The following is an 18,905-nucleotide window of genomic DNA, read 5'->3' as shown; positions in this document are numbered from 1 at the left end:
GCCCTGGTGACCACCGACCTCTGTCACTCCACGAGAAAGGGGACATGGCAAAGTCCTCAGCTGTACCAGTGACAGGTATGAGCGAAGGGGACTATGAAGATTGAGCATTTTTAGGTAAATGAATTCCAGCTTCAGAATGGGAGGCTTAACAAGTCAAGCTAGGCAATTAGAGTAATTGCTCCTAAATGTTCAATGTGATAAATGCATCTGTATGTACGCACCAGACCTGAGGTTTACTACATGTAGTAAGTGCATAAATTGTGCAAATCTGTGCATCAAATCACAGCATTTATGAATGTGCACCAACAGTACTGCATCTGCTGAGCTAAAGGAGGAGCCAAGACGAGTAGGAAAATATTCAGAGGTCCCAGCATTGCCCCGGCTGGCGTGGAGCTTGGTAGCCAGGGTGGTCAGGATGCGGAGCTGGGAGCAAGGATAACCAACCCAACAACTGGCTTGTGCACACTGAGACCTGCTCCAAGTTGTGGAGTGTTGCTCAGGACACACTAATTTCTTTCTTCTTCCTGCAGCATTTGGCCACCGTAAACTTTTTAGGCATCCTTGAGGCAAGTATGGTGTGGGCAAAGAGAAACCTAAACCAGGGGGATAGAAATCTGTGGCAAAAAATAAAAGGAACCTGGGAAGGAAATTGTGGAAATGTGCCCCATTTGCACAGTTGTGAGGAGCAGCGTTCCCAGCTTGTGTGCACAAACATTACACATTGCTTGGAGTAAATTAGTCAGCTTTCCAGATGACAATAAAGAGAAACCTGTATGAGAAGGCATATATGAGCCTTTGGCTCTCTGTGCTGACTAAAGTGAATTAGAAAATTTTGGGGATGGATGTGAGGGGGGTGTCAGAATGCCTGAAAGTGCTAGGATTTCTAGATGGACTTGAGGCTCCCATATACCTGCTGCGTTTCTCTGGTTAAATCCTTTCTGTTCACTCAACATTTCCAGAGGTGCAGTGGCCGAAGTCTCGGTGGACTCACTCTGTGAGCACTTGCACGGGTCAAGAGATCCTGCACGACTGCAGAACCTGTGCACTGTGCAGCGGGTTCTCTGCTCTCCAGAAATCCTCAGCCACTGAGGGCACGTTCAGTCCAACTGTTTCATGCTCTTCCCAAAAACGTGGGATTTATAAGCAATTCTCACCCACATGGGCAGCACAGTCACACAGGAAATCTCACATAATGCTGAAGTAAGACTGTACAGGCAAAGCAGCTTCATCTGTCACCCATTTCCAGCCTTTAGAAAAGACGTGGGGAAGTCACTCTGGTTTGCAGTCCGTTTGCTTTGATGACTGTAAAGAGAAATGTGGAAACCTCATGAGCAAACACCCTCTGATGAAATTTCTGCAGCAGCTTTTCTTGGTATGCCCCGATTCCCAAATCCCTGCTCAGTGCAGCTCCCTCCTTTGAATGCATTTCGTGCATCTATCACCAAAAAAATGCAACCAGTAGAAATCTAACAGGCTCCTATTTACCTCAAGAAGGAGAAAAGAAACCAAAATCTTTTAGATCAGGCTGTTACCATCCCACTGCACGCTCTTTCAGTGAAGTTTCTTCCCCAGGGCAATCTCCCCAACCATTTACATCATTCCTCATGTGACATGAGGACTCACAGCTTTCGAACCTTCTCCTGACAACCTATAAGAAGTTATTGATCCATAATAAACTACTGTGAGCTTTGGGTAAGGATGGGTTAAAGGGGGCTCGTGTCCTGGTGCTGCACATCTGCCTTTTTCTATACAACCCTGAAAACACAGCTGGGAAATCAAGCCTTCTACTTTAATTGTTTCCCTACTTCTTGTGCACTGGTTTGTGCTTTATGGGCACACAGTGGGGACAAAAATAAGCCACCATTGTTAAATAAGTGAAAAAGGAGCACTGCTGCTTAGTCACCTTGAGCAGAGAGCAGGGGAGATTTCCCAAGTCTCAGCAATGAGTTTGGTTTTATCTGCGTGGGCAGCTCCTGTTGTGTGGAGGGAAGAGGAGCCCTGAGTTTGCACGGTGAGCGATAATGTTAATGGGAACAAGGGGTGGGACTGAAAGGCGTTTGATCAGTAACACTCAAGGTTGTGTGGAAGCTGATGGGAGCTCTGACACATCAGCTGGCACCCCTAAGATCATAGAATCATAGAATCATAGAGATCCTTAAGGTCGAGTCCAACCATAGCCTAAATCTGGCACTAAACCAAGTCCCTGTGAGAGGGCCTCAGTTTCACCACCCTCTGTACCCGTGCTAGGCAGAGGAACGTACCGCTGAACATCTGTTGTCGTCCATAAGCCCTCAGGTGGGCACTGGTGTGCCTGTCTACACCTTGAAAAGAGAAAATAAATACATAGTTATATATGGTGAGCCTGAAATACGGATGCTGTTCCGGGCAAAGAGGCAATGCTGGGAACTGGTTTTCAGTCTGTGGCATTTGAGACTGGAAAAGAATATTACAAGGCACTCTGATGCAGATGTGATCATGTGTTTGATTGTATTTCTATTTCCATGCCTTACTCTACTTATTTCCACTTTACTCTGCTCCGAGCAAACACAGCTCTGTGCTGGCAGGGATTACTTTTTGTCCTCTTCCAGCAGCTGCATCTTGGCTTTGTCTGTGAGTGGCTTTGCCAAGTTTCAAGTTAGGGTCCTGATAAAGCTTTAACAAAGCACTAAATTGCAAAGGCCAGAAAAAAAAGACATGGAAATGTAATGAGTAAAATAATGTAAATGTAATGGATAAAATAATGTTCTACAATTGCAAGAACTTGGGACACTGGGAAGTGCTCGTGAGGACAATTTGCTTTAAAAGAAGCTAGCGCGGTGGAAATAATTTTGGAAAAGCCGTCCTGTGTTTCTGTGGGCTGTCGGGGGTGGATGGGGGGATTCAGCATCCCGCTGCATCCAAATCTCTCTGCATCCAAATCCCTCTGCGTCCAAATCCCTCTGCGTCCAAATCCCTCTGCGTCCAAGCTCTGCCGCTCTCGGCAGGTCAGGCAGGGAGCCGGGCGGGTTCCTGCAGCAGCTGAAAGGGATATTGTGAGACACAAGACCCTTTATTTGGGGAGAAGCTTTATTGCCTATTAAATACACTCCCACAGCAGAAAACATGAGTCAAGTATTTACCTTGAGATTTAGGCTCAACACTACAGTAATCCTGAACAATCCCAGAGTTCTCTATTAGCATTAGGTTTTAATGAACAGGCCTAAACTGAGGAATGCTTTATCTTTCTGTGTAACTTGAACTCATTGTTTAAGGTCTTGATTAAATTTTTTTCTTTGTCAAAAAACAGGGCGTGTTTTGTAAATTTTCCTTGCAGCCATAGGAGTCCCTTCTTTTTTAAGAAATTTCCTTAGGTTGATCAAAACTAGACATTCTTTTTTACATAGTGCCTATCTGATTACAGGTTGTCCTGGTTTTGTTAAAAAACAAGTTTCTCTTTTAGTGAATTTGCCTGTCAGCTAAAGCCTTGATATTAGCTGCATTTTCCTGGAGAACCAGATATATGTTTTGGTAAACATAGCAATGGAATGTGAAGTTATTGGTAAGCATGGATGGACATCTCGCAAGAGGGGCAACGAGAAACAGGTGACCAAGAAACTGACCAATTGTGTATAACATTCCATAACGTGAATGCTTCATATAAAAGTGGGAGACCACAAGAATCTCGTCCCTTTTCCTTCTTTTCACTTTTGCTTATGGCCAGCATTAGGAGAGGACCTTGCTAGTGGTCCCTGCAAACTGAGGCCTAGTGAGAGACTGAATCCAGCTCCGGTTGGCTGCAGAGTCCAATCCAGGACTTCGGGTGCTGGCTCTGCAGTTGCTGAGACTTTCAAGATTGGTTTTGTATATTTTGTATTATTTTCTCTATTCTTATTAGTAAAACATTTTTAATTTTTCCAACTCTTCCCTTTCTGTCCTTCTTTTCCTCCCAATCGCCTGTCCTGAGTGGGAAGGGGGAGAGGGAGGGGCAGAAAGGGGAGAGTGAGGGGGTAGAGGAGGTTAACAATACATCTGCCAGGGTTTTATTGTCACCCTGCAATCCTAACCCTCGACACGGGTCTATTATCATTCAAGAGCGAAAAAGCAGAGTTTTCTCAGGCCATGCTCGTTGCACAGTTTGTGGGTCCGGCCAGCCCTGCCTCGCTGCCCCTCTCCTGGGGAGCCCCTGGCAGCCGCTTCTGCCTCCCTGTTCCTGCAGGAAACCTGGAGCTTGGAGGAAATTTAACCTGCAGAGTCTAAAAGCTTTGCCCTGACATGCAGTAGTATTTTCCAGACAGGATGCTTATGGGTAGACCTCATGCACTTTGAGTTAAACAGCAAAATAAACCTCGAACACACAGCTTTCTCCTGGTTTTCCAGCCTCTCCTTACTGGCTCTGCTGGTGGCAGGTTTTCCTGGGAGCCTGCTGTGGGTTCTCCCGCCTTAGTCTCACACTCATTTCTAAGCCATGGGAGGCTTATCATTCTCTTTCATATCTTTCTTCTTATCAGGACTATAAAACCAGCCATTGCCTTTTCTGGTTTCTGGGGAAAACCGCTCCTCCTTTAACTTCTCATCCAACTTGTTGGCAAACCAGCCTTTGAAAGCACAGAGAGGCATGGACTACAGGCATAAAAATTCCAATTTTTCAGGTTTTCACAGCTAATGTCAGGTATGGTTGCAGAGGAGCTATATATATATCATGTGCCTCCTGGGTGTTTACATAAGCAAGCAATGTTAATTCTGTAGTACAAAACTGGAAAAACGTAGATTTAAGCTCAATAGCAAGATCCCTTCCTTCTCCTGTTTTAACCTTTTAGTTTTAAGGCTGGAACAAGAAGGTTTCACCCCATGATGCTTAAAACAGCGTGAAGAACAACAGGGCTGCTCTCAGTGCTGGGTATCAGCTCTCGCCCAGAAATTCAGGGTCACTTAACATTTACAAATCACTGGGCCAGACATTCAAAACATCCGTTTTGGGGGCCTTTCCAACCACTAGCACGAGTGGTGGTAATTCCTTCTTGGAAAATTCCCTTCCAAATGCTCATTACCTGCTACCATTTCCCCCTCAGCGTGACTAATGCACTTCCCCACTAGATGTCATTGCTGCTTCTGCAAATCACAGGGGGCTGATTAAAAGCGTTTAATGAAGGTCCCTCATTTAGACAGGCCCTCACCGCGCTGGTGGGAAACTCCCCTCCCAGCCGGCACCTGGATGAAACACTTTGTGGAGGAGATTTGCACCAAAATGCTTCTGGCTTCATTAGGAAGGTTTATGGTGCTGATACGTGTCGCCAGAATCCCACGTACCACCCCAGCGCCGCTCTCCAAAAAACCACCAAGATCATTGGAGTTGCTTAATTGTATTTATTCCCTTGGATATTAAGCTATTTATAATTAAATATGACCCATGGCAGCCTCAGTTTAATGCAGCTGTAAAGTCACTGAAGGTCGCAGTGTCTGTCTCTGGTCTGAGGGTCCATGAGCCAAGGTCCTGGCTTTGATAAGCCTGCTCTGCAGGAGCAGGAAGAGTATTTCTTACAGGAAACTCTCCTTTCTTTAATAATCAGTACGCTTAATTTTTTAAAAAACATAAGATCTGCATCTTTTCCTTTATGTATTCAGGACAGTTAAGATATTTTGTACAGTAAAAATAAATTCTAAAGGACCTGATTACTCATTTTTAATTGCAACCCAACTTCCATCCAGTCTACACAAGTGGAAAATAATCTTGTAAAGAAAAAAAGCGTCATTCACCATTTCTAATAGGTTTATTAAAAGTATAATTAGGAATCTGAATAAATGTATATAAGATACAGACTCACTTGAATAAGTAAAAGCTACAGGTACCCTCCTAGTTAGTCACATCTATTTAATTCTGACATTTGCTGAAATCAGTCTTTCTTTAAAAACGGAAATAACTGTAGAGACCCAATGCAACAAGAAAATAAAAAATAGCAGATGGATTTTTAAAATTAAGATTTCCTGGTTGTTGAACTCTGCCATTGTTAAAATTAATCTTTTCAATCCATCCCTGGAATATACAGTTAATTGCCTTTTCTAAATACAGTGCACGGTAGGCAATTACCCTTTTGCAGCTACATCTCTGGATTTCGCGTTTTCATTATATTATAATTATAATGAATCTTCAAAGTTGTCATGAAAATGAAAGATTAGTAGCACTGAAAATGAAAGTTTAATGGCATGAACTAAACATCAGCTACAAGCAACTTCTCTGCATTTCAGCTCTGGCCTCTTACCCCATTCCCATTTCACTTTTGGACTTGCCTGAAGTGAATAAAGAGCACGGAGCCAAATTACACAGTGAACTTTGCTACTAAACCAGCATGGAGTAATACTATGAACTGGAGAGAGATTTACATTTTGTTTTAGTCCATGGTAACAGTGGAATAACAGCATCTCTGTGTCACTCAGAGCTTTCTCGGGGGCCCATCTGGAGTTGTTTCACTGCTCCAACAAGCACATGCTCTCCCACATCCAGTTTACCTTTCCTTGCACTAGCAAGAGTTGAGTTTTGTCCTGAAAGATGTGCTCTTTTACAGAAATACAGACTGCTTATGCACGTCTGTCTGCAGATTGTTTTGTATTGCCTGAAGAGACCTTGACCTGGCTTTTCACTCTGAGTCAGTGAAACATCTGGAGCACAGAGCTGCATCTTGCTACAGAAGAGTAAGCTGCCCCATGGCAGGATGGTGACTGCACATCTGGCTGTGAGCACCGGGCTCTGCCCGCTGGCTTGCACTGCGGCTCTTGCTGTGGTCCAGCTGCTGCAAGGTCACACTGCAGGGGGATGGCTTTTGGGTACAGCTCAGCTCCATCAAACTGCTGGCAAGTCCAGTCCCCCGATCCCTCGCTTCAGTGCTCACTGGCTCGGTGAGTCAGGGCGCCCAACCAGAAGCTATTTTTATCTTTTTGCAATGAGCTGTTGGTTGCTTCAGCTCCCTGAAGGGCGAGATAGCTGAGTGGTCAGTGGGTACCAGCGCTGCAATCCTGCTTGGTGACGAGTGCAATGGGGAGGGAAATGGGGACCTGGCAGTGTGCCTTGAGGGTTGTGGGCAGGTAAATGGGCTCAGTCGCATCACAAAACCACGTGTTTGAGATTCGTCCCTTTGCATCACACCTAGTGATGATAGGACCATGGGGTGGATGTGTATAGTAAGCTGATATGATTGATCAGAGGCATCCCAGAAAGTACCTCCATGAAAGAGTGGAGTGGAGTGGAGTGGAGTGGAGTGGAGTGGAGTGGAGTGGAGTGGAGTGGAATGGAATGGAATGGAATGGAATGGAATGGAATAGAGTAGAATAGAATAGAATAGAATAGAATAGAATAGAATAGAATAGAATAGAATAGAATAGAATAGAATAGAATAGAATAGAATAGAATAGAATAGAATAGAATAATAGAATAGAATATTTTCAGTTGGAAGGCACCTACAATGATCATCTAGTCCAACTGCCTGACCACTTCAGTGCTGATCAAAAGTCAAAGCATCTAATTAAGGGCATTTTCCAAATGCTTCTTAAACACTGACAGGCTTGGGGCATCTACCCCCTCTCGAGGAAGTCTGTTCCAGGGTCTTGCTACTCTCTTGGTAAAGAAAGGCTTCTGAGTAGTTTTCTGTTGGATCTGCTACTTGAGCTGACTCACCCTGTGGGCCTCTCATCACTAAAACTGGTGTAGGACAGAAGGAGGAGGCACAGCTGGGGTGGTTTGGGATCGGATCACCCTACCATGACTGCCCCATTTAGATCAGCTTAAACAAAGTGCTGGCTCATGCTGACCCACGGGGCAGAGCAGCCAGAAGCTGCAGCCTGTGCCCTGCCTGCTCCCCCAACTCTGATCAGTCAACCATGGACCCCATGCTGGGTCCAGCCAGACAACTGCAAACCAACCACATGCCTTTTTCCAGAGTGTTCTGTAACTGCTTTGGCTCATTTAAGCTGGAATTTATGGCTCCTCGAAGTGGCAGTCCCAATGTAGAGGAGATGTGAAGCCCATCTGGCTGGAGGAGGTGGCAAAGGACAGAAACACCTCTCGGAGCAGCGGCAAGGTCTCACGTTAGCCACTCTCCACCCAAGCCCTTGCCCTGCCAGGACTTCATCACTCTTCATGCCCACATTTCCCTCCTCTTTGGCCTGCACCTTCTCATCTGCATGAGCTGCTTCTCTGCCAGGGACTCCTTTGCTCTTATCTTCCTCTAGACACTCACCAGGACCAATTTGCTCCTTGCCCACCAAACCCTGAGGAGGCTCAAGCATCGGTTCAACCAGCTTAGGCTTGAACTGGTCCAACCTCTGCCTGCCTCCAGCAGGAATAAGCTCCTGCATGGGTACCCATAATGACTCCATTACCTCTGGCACCTCCAGGGCTGTGCACAGGCTTCTCTTATTCTGCCGGTGGCTGTGATATGTCCCTTTGCCATCGGAGAGGTCTGGATTTTATGTACTACAAACCCTAATAATAACAACTCCTGGAAGAACTGCAATCATCACAGAATTTCTGCTGTGTCTGCAAGGTGTACTTCTTTGACCTTGATTTTTCCAATGCAAGCAGTACATGACACATTATAATATATTGCACTGGCCTATGAATCAGTAGATATCCTCCAGAAATTAAAATTTGGAAAAAGCATTTATTTTTGCAGAATACAAGACAGCGATTCACTGCGTGGCCACCGGGAGATGTCTAGCAGCTTCCTCTGGTGCCCAAAGCTGACCCGGTCTTGGCAATATGTAGCTGAGTAAGAGATCTGGGACTTGACGCAGGACAAGCCCATGTCGGGAGCGATTTAGGAGTGACTGGCAGAGGGGACAAGGGTTATTGCTGCCCCCCAAGGCTGTGGAAGCCCAGTGCTGGCTGTGGGAGGTGGGACTGGCTGCCTCTGGCCGGGTGAGCTCACATTGACAGCTTGGCCATGGGGTGCAACATCCCCGGGGTGGGGAAGGCAGGTTGCAAGACTGTGGAGAGTTGTGAGGAGGATTGGGGTCATGGGTTTGCCTGTGGGGCTGGGGTGGGATGACGGAGCACTGCACCAATTCCTGCTGATTTAACCCCAGCTTTGTGGCTCTATGGGCTCTTCTTGTTGTCATTTTCCTTTGACTGCTGATTGCTGACATCTCAAACACCTCCGCAAATTGCAAGCAAGGTGTCACTCTGCAGTCAGCGCCAGGCAGTGGATGAGCAAGCAAACCTGGTAGCTGACTGGTACTGCTGGGTGGCTGGTGGCTGCCCACACATGATGTGGTGGTGGTACATGTCCTTCCACGGAGCAGAATCATATAATCATAGAATAGTTTGGGTTGGAAGGGACCTTCAAAGCTCATCCAGTGCCACCCCTGCCATGAGCAGGGACATCTTCACCCAGATCAGGTTGCTCAGAGCCCCGTCCAGCCTGGCCTGGGATGTCTCCAGGGATGGGGCATCCACCACCTCTATGGGCAACCTGTTCCAGAACTTTACCGCCCTCATTGTAAAAAATTTCTTCTTCATGCATAACCTGAATCTCCCCTCTTTCAGTTTAAAACCATCATGCCTCGTACTGTCACAACAAGCCCTGCTAAAAGTCTGTCCCCATCTTCCTTACAAGCCCCTTTCAAGCATTGGAAGGTCACAATAAGGTCTTCCTGGAGCCTTCTCTTCTCCAGGCTGAACAACCACAGCTCTCTCAGCCTGTCCTCGCAGCAGAGCTGTTCCAGCCTCTGATCATTTCTGTGGCTCCTCTGGCCCCTCTCCAACAGGTCCACGTCTGTCCTGTGCTGAGGGCTCCAGAGCCGGTTACAGAACTTCAGGTGGGGTCTCACCAGAGCAGAGCAGAGGGGCAGAATCACCTCCCTTGACCTGCTGGCCACGCTGCTTTTGATGCTGCCAGAAGGTCCTCCAGCACCCAGCACCACGGCCTTGATGGCCAAAAATATCTGGGCCTGTCGCAAGGAGGATGATACTGCCGGGGAGCTGGAGCCGCACTTCAAGGGGCCGTCTGTCATGCAGTCAGAAAACACAACAGCGTCCTATTTAGCATGCATTTCCCTTGGCTCTGGGATAACTATTTAGAAATAAATACCAAGTTGTTTGCTCAGGAGAAGAGGACTTGACTGAAATCCTGCCATGATGCTGCACAAGTGTTCGGCAGCTCAGGATCCTCACGGTGGCTTGAGGGGAGGGGATGTGTCCCCTAGCACTGCTTTTAAAATAGATCAGTGTGTAAATGAAAGAGCAATTTAAGGACTCCAGGCAATGCAGGACAGCGAATGTTTCTCAAAACATGGGAGCTGTCCCCACACAAATTATAACAGATGACAGTTTACTAAATATATCCGCAACACCAAAACAAACAGCACTAACTACCAAAACAAGAGGTCACTGCAGTCTGTTTGCCATGTGCCACTTTTCTTCCTGATCAGCAAGAGATTGTCGCCAGGAAAACTGTAAGATAAAGCAGAGAAGTAGAGTAAATGCGAGCATCTGCCAGGGAGACGGATTCCCAGTTTGGCAAACGCTATCAGTTGTGCCTTCAGCGGTCAGTGCAATATCTCATTGTAGTACCTACCTATCCTCTGTAACCAAAAATTTAGGGTCACACAGAAAATCTTACACTGAAGACAACGGCAACTCTCTACAGGTAAGGACTGAATGAGACTTGCAAGCTCGAGATGAGGATAAATTGGAGAAGAATAAGGGTAATGAAAAGTACCTCTTGCCATGAAGTACATTTTAAACATCACCTGCTTTTCAGGTGTGTGCATAAGTATGCATAATTCTGCATCTTTAATTGGAACTTGTATTCAACTCGGCTGTTTTTCTGCTGACAGCTCAGTGGAGATACACTGTTAATAAGCACAACAATTATTTCACGGTATTTACATTGTGATCCTGCTAAGAGATCTGAGCCACCCCCTAAGATTATAGAAACCTGGAAACAAAACATTTTCCCAGCCTAAGAACTGAAATCCAGTGATAAATGTTACACAGAAAAACAAAACAAAAACCCAACAAACACCGAAACCAAAACAAAAAAGCAAACAGAACAGCAACAGCAAAACAAAACAAAAATAACAGAGACCAACAAAAAATCAACCTTTTAGACTTTACACACTTATGAATATATCAGCCTAAGGGAATAATGAACTGAAATTTTTAGAAACCATAAATCTCCCTCAGTCCTTCTCAGCCAACTGAGCCATCAGTGAAGAAATAATCATTTTAGTGGGAGTCCCGAATAGCCCCCTGCACAGGTCCCATCCCAAGTGAGAACAGTACATGGAGTAGGGCCATATCCAGGCAGGTTCATGTTTGCCTGAGCTTTAATCTGCTTGCAGACAAAATCCTGAACTTGAATGCACGGAAAATTGCTGTTGCTAATCTTATTTTGCAGGAAAAAATAATGTACTTCAACCAGCATCTGGCAAGGTACAGGCTTTTAGCTTCTGATTTAGAAGAAACCTTGTATGCCTGTACACTTTGCTGGCTGGCAAAGCTTCTGGGATTATACTTTTTCCCTTAAATTCTGAAGACGCAAGAGCAGCCGGAATTCCCCTTGTCTGTGTTATGTCTCACTACACAGTGGCAGTGGGGCAGCAGGCATTTCATAGGCCATAAAACCAGAATGGGCTTAATCCTCTTCTCACACTAGATTTACATTTGTGTGACTGTTAGTAAAGTTGGCAGTAAAGATGTTGACAGAACTGAGGGCTGGCTGGGGCCCAAGGGCACTGATTTTTAAAGGTGCTGGTTGGGATTACCAAATCCTTCTTCCAAAGAAGCCTCAGCCCCACTTCCTTCTCTCGAGAGCTTTTTTGTTCTCCATTGAATCAGGGCTGAAAATGGGCTGTAACCGCCCAAGACATGTAGGTCTTGCAGTGGAAGCAGAAGCAAATCAAATCGCTGCTGCTCGAGAGCTGCCCCGGGGGTGCCTGGCCCTGATGTGGAGGTGTGAGAAGGGTCCCTGGTACAATATGAACAAGAGGCGAGCGCTGATGTTGTTTCTGCAGTTTTCAGCCCAGGTGTGTCCTGGAACTATCAAGACCTGCAACTAGAGAGAAAGGGCCTTTCCCTGGAGGTGACAGGGAAGGGAAAGGCTCCCAAGAGATTTAAACAGTTGCTGCTCAAAGTGAAACTACTTCAAGTCTTGACCAAGCCTCAGAGAAAGGGCTTCAGGGGTGAGAGGAGGCCATCAAATGAAAAATGAAAAAGCCCTTGGGTGCCTTCTGCTGCCCAGTTTGGCTTTACAAGCACCTGGAGCTCGCAGATGGCCCATTGGAGCTATTTTGCAAAGAAGCTGCTTGCCCAGCCGCTATTATTTACTAATATGTCCTGCAGGTTCCTGAATCCAGAGCTGGCATTTGACCACTACGCTGTATTTCTCCAGCTTCTCCTACGGTTGGCTGGATACAGTTTCTCAGCGGGTTTCTCCCACCCAGCTTTTGAAAAATAAAGCCCAAACTGAGTTTCCAAACTGCTGGTGGGATGCGGTGTGCTTGGGAGGCACCAGCCAACCTTGGAGCACGAGGGTAAAGCTGATAGGACCAGTGTGGTCTCGATTGCAGGCTCGTTACAGTGCTCTTACAAATCACACTGCAGTACAGGGGCTGCAGCAGCACCAGTCTAAGGATAGAAGGGGTTGTATTTTTTATTAGATTGACTAATGTGAGTGACAAAAGTGGATAAAGTGGTAAGGGGATTCTGAGCCCAAAACCTTGCCTGAGTTTAATGATGAGATTGGGTCAAAGTCCTACGGATTCCTAAATGTCTAACAGACTCCTAAAACAGTCTGCTAAGCCCACTAAGCCCATCAGGAATGCAAGGCTTCAAGTGCAATCCAAAAAATCACTTAAATACCTGGAGCAGGACTTGGACAGGTCTGAGGTACCTCAGTGAAAACCTGCGATCCAAAGACTCCACTCAGCTGGTGTTGGGAGCTGGGGTGTACTCACCCCTGATTTTTAGTTTTCAGGGTGGAACCTGAAATTAACATCTCTCTTCTTAACAAACCCACCGCACCTGTAACAAAGAAGCTGGTGTGCGTTGGGAGGTGACAAAACTTTAACTGGAAACCTTTGTTCATGCACAGCGCCTGCATTATAAATGGAGCAAACCGAGCCCTGCTCAATTCAAATTGCAGGTGCCTGTCCTCAGGAGACAAATCTGGGCTGTGCCTCCATATGAGTGGAGCCTGGCACCTCTGCTCTGAAAAATTTGGGAGTTCACACCAAACTGTGTTCAGCATCAGTTACCTTAAGACAGCTACCCCCTCAGAACACCTCACTCATGCAATGCTGTATAAGGAAGATTTAAGTGCACAGTGAAGGCTCCTGGATCCTGCTAAGAGGTTCAGGCACTAAACTTTAAGAAGTCTTCAGTCTGGCCTGTCTTTAGCCAGGAACCATAGTCCACAGGCAAAATTGGGGGAAAAAGGGAACTGAAGAAAAGGTGAGGATATTTACTTTGAGGAGTGTAGCTTTACTAATTATTAACCTATTCCAGCAGATTTCCTAGTGTTATTAACCTGTTTTTTTCTCTTTCGGAGTTGTAGTTCTCTGTCCTTAAATTAGCTCATGACCCAACAAAGCATTTAAGCATGTGCAACTTTAACCATCTAAGTGTTTCCACTGACATCAGCAGGAAGAGTCAGGTGTTAAAGGCAGCGTCCACGCCTAAGTGCTCTGCTGGATTGCCATCTTACACGCTGGGGCTAGTGTCATACATAATGCTTGGATTAAATGGGAGGGGAAAAAGGAGCATTTCTAACATGATTACAGTCAGATTTCCTTTTATGTTTTGCAGAGGAAAATAGTATGCAAATGCTGCGCGTGCCTACACGGATTCAACCTTTCTTTCCTCTTTTTTGATCTCCCTAATTCTGACAAACAAGTTGCTCACAATCACTGAAGAGAAACTCTTGCCGAGGCATTGGGCCATGGGCATTATTTTTGAGGGGCACTGTGGATTTAGGCAGACCCCTGTTCACCTGCTTCTGGCTACACTTTCCCACTCCAACGCGCTTCCTCAAGTTGCACCTCGGTGGAAACGTGGTGAATCGTTCCTGGGAACTGAGCCAGGGTAAAAATAACTGAGGTGGGGAGGGTGCTGCTTTTTTATAAGCAGTCTCCTGCTGTGTTTGACGACACAACCGCACAAAAAGCTGCAGCAGCACAACGGAGGGAGCGTAACCCAACCACTCCATCAAAGTGCTGCCACCAAAGATAATGTCTGCAAAACTGCCTTATTTCCTCAACATTGCTGTGCCAGCAGGGCGGAAGGTTGGAAAGTCCAAAGGTGAGTTTCTGCTCTAACTCTCTCCCCTTGTCCAATCCTCTCTCCGGCAAAGGACGGGGCGAGCAGAGAGCAGCTGGGCGCAGAGGTTTCTGGCATGGTGCTAGTCCCTTGTTCTCTCGCCGTATCATCTTGTTCCCAGCTCCAGCTTGTGCTGTGCGTTCCCATCTCTGTGCTGGATCCTGCTGCCCCCTCAGTTGTGCTAACATACCTCTTTGTGCATCCACACCACAATCAAGTCCTGGGAACAATCCAACTGAAAACAAAGTATTCTTCTGGGACAATTTTCCTCTGATTCCCAGCTGCAGCTCCAGTGCGCACACCATGCCAGCACGGCACAGGGGGTTGCATGCAGAGGAAGGAGGAGGGTCACCAGACCAAAGGTTTGCTCTGGCAGACTACGGAGCAAACATGAATTGGAGTATCCAAACAAACTTAGTTTACACAACCATCACTATCCTTCAGAGTTAACACTTTATCCAGCAGCGCTGGGGAATTTCATCTACCCCCAATACTGGAACCTAGTCATGCAAATTCTGCATCATAAAAGGGATGTTCTATGGTGAACCTCATGCTGTTCACCCGCGTGGGACCTCCAAATGTGAAACACTTGGACGACTTGTACGAGAGACATCCTGCAGCATCCAGCTCTGCGAGTTTGCTGTTCAGAGTGCTGTGGGAATGTGGGGGCAAGACACGCTGCTGAAATGATCCTACATTTGTTCAGAAGGTACATGAGATTTGTAAGGGCTTCTCATCCCTGCTACGGTTACCTTCTCCATTGCTGGTTGTAGCCTGCAGAGCTGCTCTGCCCGCCTTTTCCCCAGGGCCCAGTGCATCCATCCAGGCAGCTCACTTTGGACACCTGTGGGCAGTATCACCCTGCTCACGTAGCTTCCCGCCGCTCTCCTTCCATAAAGACTGATGCACAGCAGTCGCTTGCTGCCCTCGCTGGCTGCACCTGTGTGCCTGTCAAAGCATTAGTCTGAGCACAGGGCTTTAGCAGTTCCTAGCTGGAAGGGCTGTGTATAAAAATAGAGATGAAAGCATAATTTCAGAGTGTCAGGCTGTACTGAGTAATCACCCAATGGAAGACTCATATATGAAGTAGGCATATATGACTTAATTCTACCTTTGTGTCCTGCACTGTTTTTTTATGGTATTGCTATTTAATTGCTCGCATTATGCTTGTCCAATAATACCATTTAGTATTAATAATACTCAGTGTCATATCTTCAAAGTGCTTTACAAGCTAATTATGAAATGGATCATTTAAGTGAAAACAAGCACCTTGGGCTGGGACCTGTGCTTGTGTTTGACAAACCTGGCATGTGCCTGCAGTGCTGTGTGTGCTGGAACAAGGAGCTGTGTGATTCACGGTGGGGTTAAGCCAGCAAGAAGAACATGGAGTGATAATGCAGGATGGTGTTGTCCAGGGCACAAAAGGTCAAGACTCCATGAGACTTTTTCTGATGAATTTGATGTCATGTGGAGGAGTCTCAAAGTGATCAAGAGGGGTTTTGAAATAATTCTTCAAGTAACGGAGCTTGGGGTTGATACTGCATCTTCTTCTTTCCTTAGTTAAACCCAAGACTGAAATCTGGCAGCCAGAAGTAGCTAAGTCAGTCAGAAATGCTTGTTTCACTTTGAGGATATGTGTTATAGAGCCACAATACAGAACTCAGGAAACTACAGCCCAGGCTGAATGCAGCCCTTTGCCTTCAGCTGTGTCCATGGAGTATCAAAACAACTGTGTCACTGTACAAACACTAACTAATCCTCAACACAACAAGTAAAAAGTACACAAAGAGCACTCATGGGTTGATTTGTTGCAAGGACAGCATGAACTGGAGAAGGTGTTTGTCAAGGCAGGGCAGTCAAGTCGTAACCAACCAGCTTGGACTGATCACAAGTCATTGTGTTCTTGGGCTCCAGCTGAAATAGCACTCAAAAAGGCGCAGAAATCACTTTTGACTTACAGAAAATCAGGGCTCCAAATCAGTCAAAGCTTATTCAGACACATTTGTGGATATAAAGAGAAGGCTGATTAAGTAGGTACATTTGGCTTTGTAGCCTTCAACTACAGGACCTCGCTTGTTTCTACTTTTTAAGTTGGATGATCAGCACAGATCGAGGAGAAGCCCAATGTATTGGCACTGGCAGGAAGTGGACTTTTAGGAAGTTAACATTTTGTTTGTATATCCAGCTGACCTCTGCGTGTGTTAAGCAAATTTCAATCTCATTGTTTATATCTTCTCACTTTGTGAAATCTACAGCCAAAAGCGAACCAGTATCAAATGGAACAACTCTCATTCCTTCCTCTTCCCCCTCCGAAAACCTTCTTAGAAGTTCTAAACAAGCCCAAAATTTGCTCCACGTTCACATAACTGGCCCCCATTTACCCTTTCAGAGTTCTGGCTGGGCAAGGCCAGGTGATGGTGAGGAAAAAGCCTGGATCTGAAAGAAAGGGGAACGTGGCTCATATATGGGATCTGTGTGTGAGGTAAAGGGAGCTGAGTTTGGGGAGAGCTGTGTAGGAACCTGAGAGCTCTCCAATGTTTGTCTGCTTCTATTTCTGATCTTCTAATTTTTATCCAAGGGTGCTGCAGGACTGTGACAACACAAAAGCATTTTATTTCTTTGTATCACCTGTGACCTCAGATTTTGCCAGACCGGAATGTGCTTCTTATCAATACACAAGTTTTCTTAGCCACTTCCAAAACACATCTTCACCCAAAGCACACGGACAGATACAGCCTTTGGGCGGCTGTTTTCAAAAGCGATGGGAGGGGAAAACAACGGGAAACCCCAAGTAAGAAAATGAAGCCTGGTGAGGGCAGGAGTGCGTGGGGAGCAGGGAACCGTCCCCTTGCTCTCGCTGGGGCACCCCACGGAACACGCACAGTCGCGGGGACACCCGGGGTGTTCCGGCGGGGAACTGCAAAGCGACGGCAGCTCCTGCCCCGGGCAGACATCACACGCGTGTCCCCCAGCTGCGGGGGACATAGACGGCTCCGGGAGGCCCCCCCACCGCCGGCACGCCGGGCCCTCCCGCCGCGGCGGGGGGAGGCGGAGCGCCGGCCGGGCCGGGCTGCGGGGGCCGCGCCGCCTTCCCGCCCGCTCGCTCTCTTGGCAGCGGCCGGGGCGGGGAGCGGCCGGTCCCTCCTCCTCCTCCCGCCCGCCCTCGCCGCCACCACCCGCGCCCGCCGCCGCCGATGCCGGGACTGCGCCCGCGGTGAGTCTGCCCCGCCGGGACCCGCCCGCGGGAAGTTGCGGCGCGGCCCGTCCGCGCCTTTGTGCGGGGAGCAGCGGCTCTGCCCGACCCGGCCCCAGCCGCCCCGACCCCTGGCCCCGCCGGTGCCGCCGCCGCCCCGCCCGGCCCCGCTCCGCCGCTCCGGTACCTGCCGCTCTTTGTTCCCCGCCGCCTTTGTTCCCTCGGTGCCGGCTTCACCTTCGGCACCGCCCGCGGGACGCCGCTGCACAGAGGGGCGCGTTGAGACCCCGCTCCCGGAGCGGGTTCCCCCCGTCTCGCAGCCGTTTTGCCGGGGAAGAGGTGAAAACACAACTGCGGGGCAGCGGCGGGAGTTCGTTCGGCGGAGCGGGGGCAGCGCGGCGGGGCACGGCCAGCGGCGGGAGCCGCGTTTTGTGGGAACTGCCGCCCCCGCCGGGCCCTGCCCGCCCCGCAGCGATGTCCGGCCCGCAGCGCTGCCGCCTCTTTCCCCGGCGGGTGGCCGGAGGCGGCTTGTGTTGAGGCGGGGGCGAGAGAGCCCAGGGAGAAGGAGCGCACGGGGGGGTGCGTGCAGGTAAACGGCGCTTCCCCGCAACTCCGTGTCTTGCGTGAGTGCGTGGGTTATCACTTGAAAGTCGTTGTCTCTTGGGTTGTGTGTTTGGAAACTGATGGGGTATACTTATTCGGGCAAAGTTCTCGGGAAAGGGAGTGACTACTTTCCTGCGAAGGCCACGGGAGATACAGGCATTTCTTCAGTGTCTGTGTTATCACTGCCAGGTCACTGCCACTGCCCTGGATAAAACATTGCTTGCAGAGGGCTCGCACTTTCTGTGCTTCCCATGGGCTTCCTTCTCGTCCCTGCCTTGCATGCCATTCTCCCTCCTGCCTTCCCTCCCTCCCACATTTCAAGGACACTTGCCAGCCTCTGATTTCCACTCTGGGCAGTTATTAGAGATCTGTGTTACTGTGCCCCATGGGATGCAGCACGTGGGGTGTCTGTAACTTGGTGCTGACTTCGTGTCAGGTGTTGTGTGTGTGGATTTAAGGGAGGGCTCTCTGCCCTCCTTTCACCTCAGTCCTCTCCCTGTCCCCCAAAAATGGAGTCATTTTTCTTCTCTTTTTTTTTGCCTGAGAGCTGCTGGAGGAATTGGGAGATAGAGCAGGTGCACGAAACTTGTGTTATTCAAAATGTATGGAAAAAAACTTTGAGCAAGTTTGAGAGTTTCTCACAATCTTTGTTAGGTCAGTAACTGTGTTCCTCACGCCTCTGCTTCTCTCTTTCAGGATGCCTTGTATCCTGTCTCTTCTATCCCCGCTTTTTCCATCATTCTCTCTTCTTCCTCGCTTTCAGCTTTCAACCTTTCAGCGTGATCTCCCATCACAAGACAGACAGACAAAGACGTATGTGCC

General features: G+C 47.9%; 1 protein-coding gene and 2 long non-coding RNA genes across 5 annotated transcripts in view; 1 reads left to right on the top strand and 2 right to left on the bottom strand.

The window, feature by feature from the left end:
* Positions 1-1,164: 1,164 nt before the first annotated feature.
* On the bottom strand, positions 1,165-18,133 carry LOC139828143 (uncharacterized). The gene is made up of 3 exons (XR_011739452.1): positions 17,668-18,133; positions 2,262-2,321; positions 1,165-1,302 (listed from the first exon to the last, which is right to left on the bottom strand). It is a non-coding gene; the product is annotated as an uncharacterized lncRNA (long non-coding RNA).
* Positions 8,611-15,023, bottom strand: LOC139828144 (uncharacterized). The gene is made up of 2 exons (XR_011739453.1): positions 14,478-15,023; positions 8,611-10,420 (listed from the first exon to the last, which is right to left on the bottom strand). It is a non-coding gene; the product is annotated as an uncharacterized lncRNA (long non-coding RNA).
* The window catches only part of SYNE2 (spectrin repeat containing nuclear envelope protein 2), a 196,753-nt gene continuing 195,232 nt past the window's right edge, over positions 17,385-18,905 (top strand). For all 3 annotated transcript variants that reach the window (XM_065838733.2, XM_065838734.2, XM_065838731.2), the window contains exon 1: positions 17,385-17,501. The gene's annotated coding sequence lies outside the window, so the exon portion shown is untranslated. The remainder of the gene's footprint in view (positions 17,502-18,905) is intronic.

The sequence above is a fragment of the Patagioenas fasciata genome, chromosome 5 (genome assembly GCF_037038585.1).
Source record: "Patagioenas fasciata isolate bPatFas1 chromosome 5, bPatFas1.hap1, whole genome shotgun sequence".
Classification (NCBI taxonomy): domain Eukaryota; kingdom Metazoa; phylum Chordata; class Aves; order Columbiformes; family Columbidae; genus Patagioenas; species Patagioenas fasciata.
Note: the sequence above shows the minus strand (reverse complement) of the source record. Positions and strands in the feature narration are given on the sequence as shown.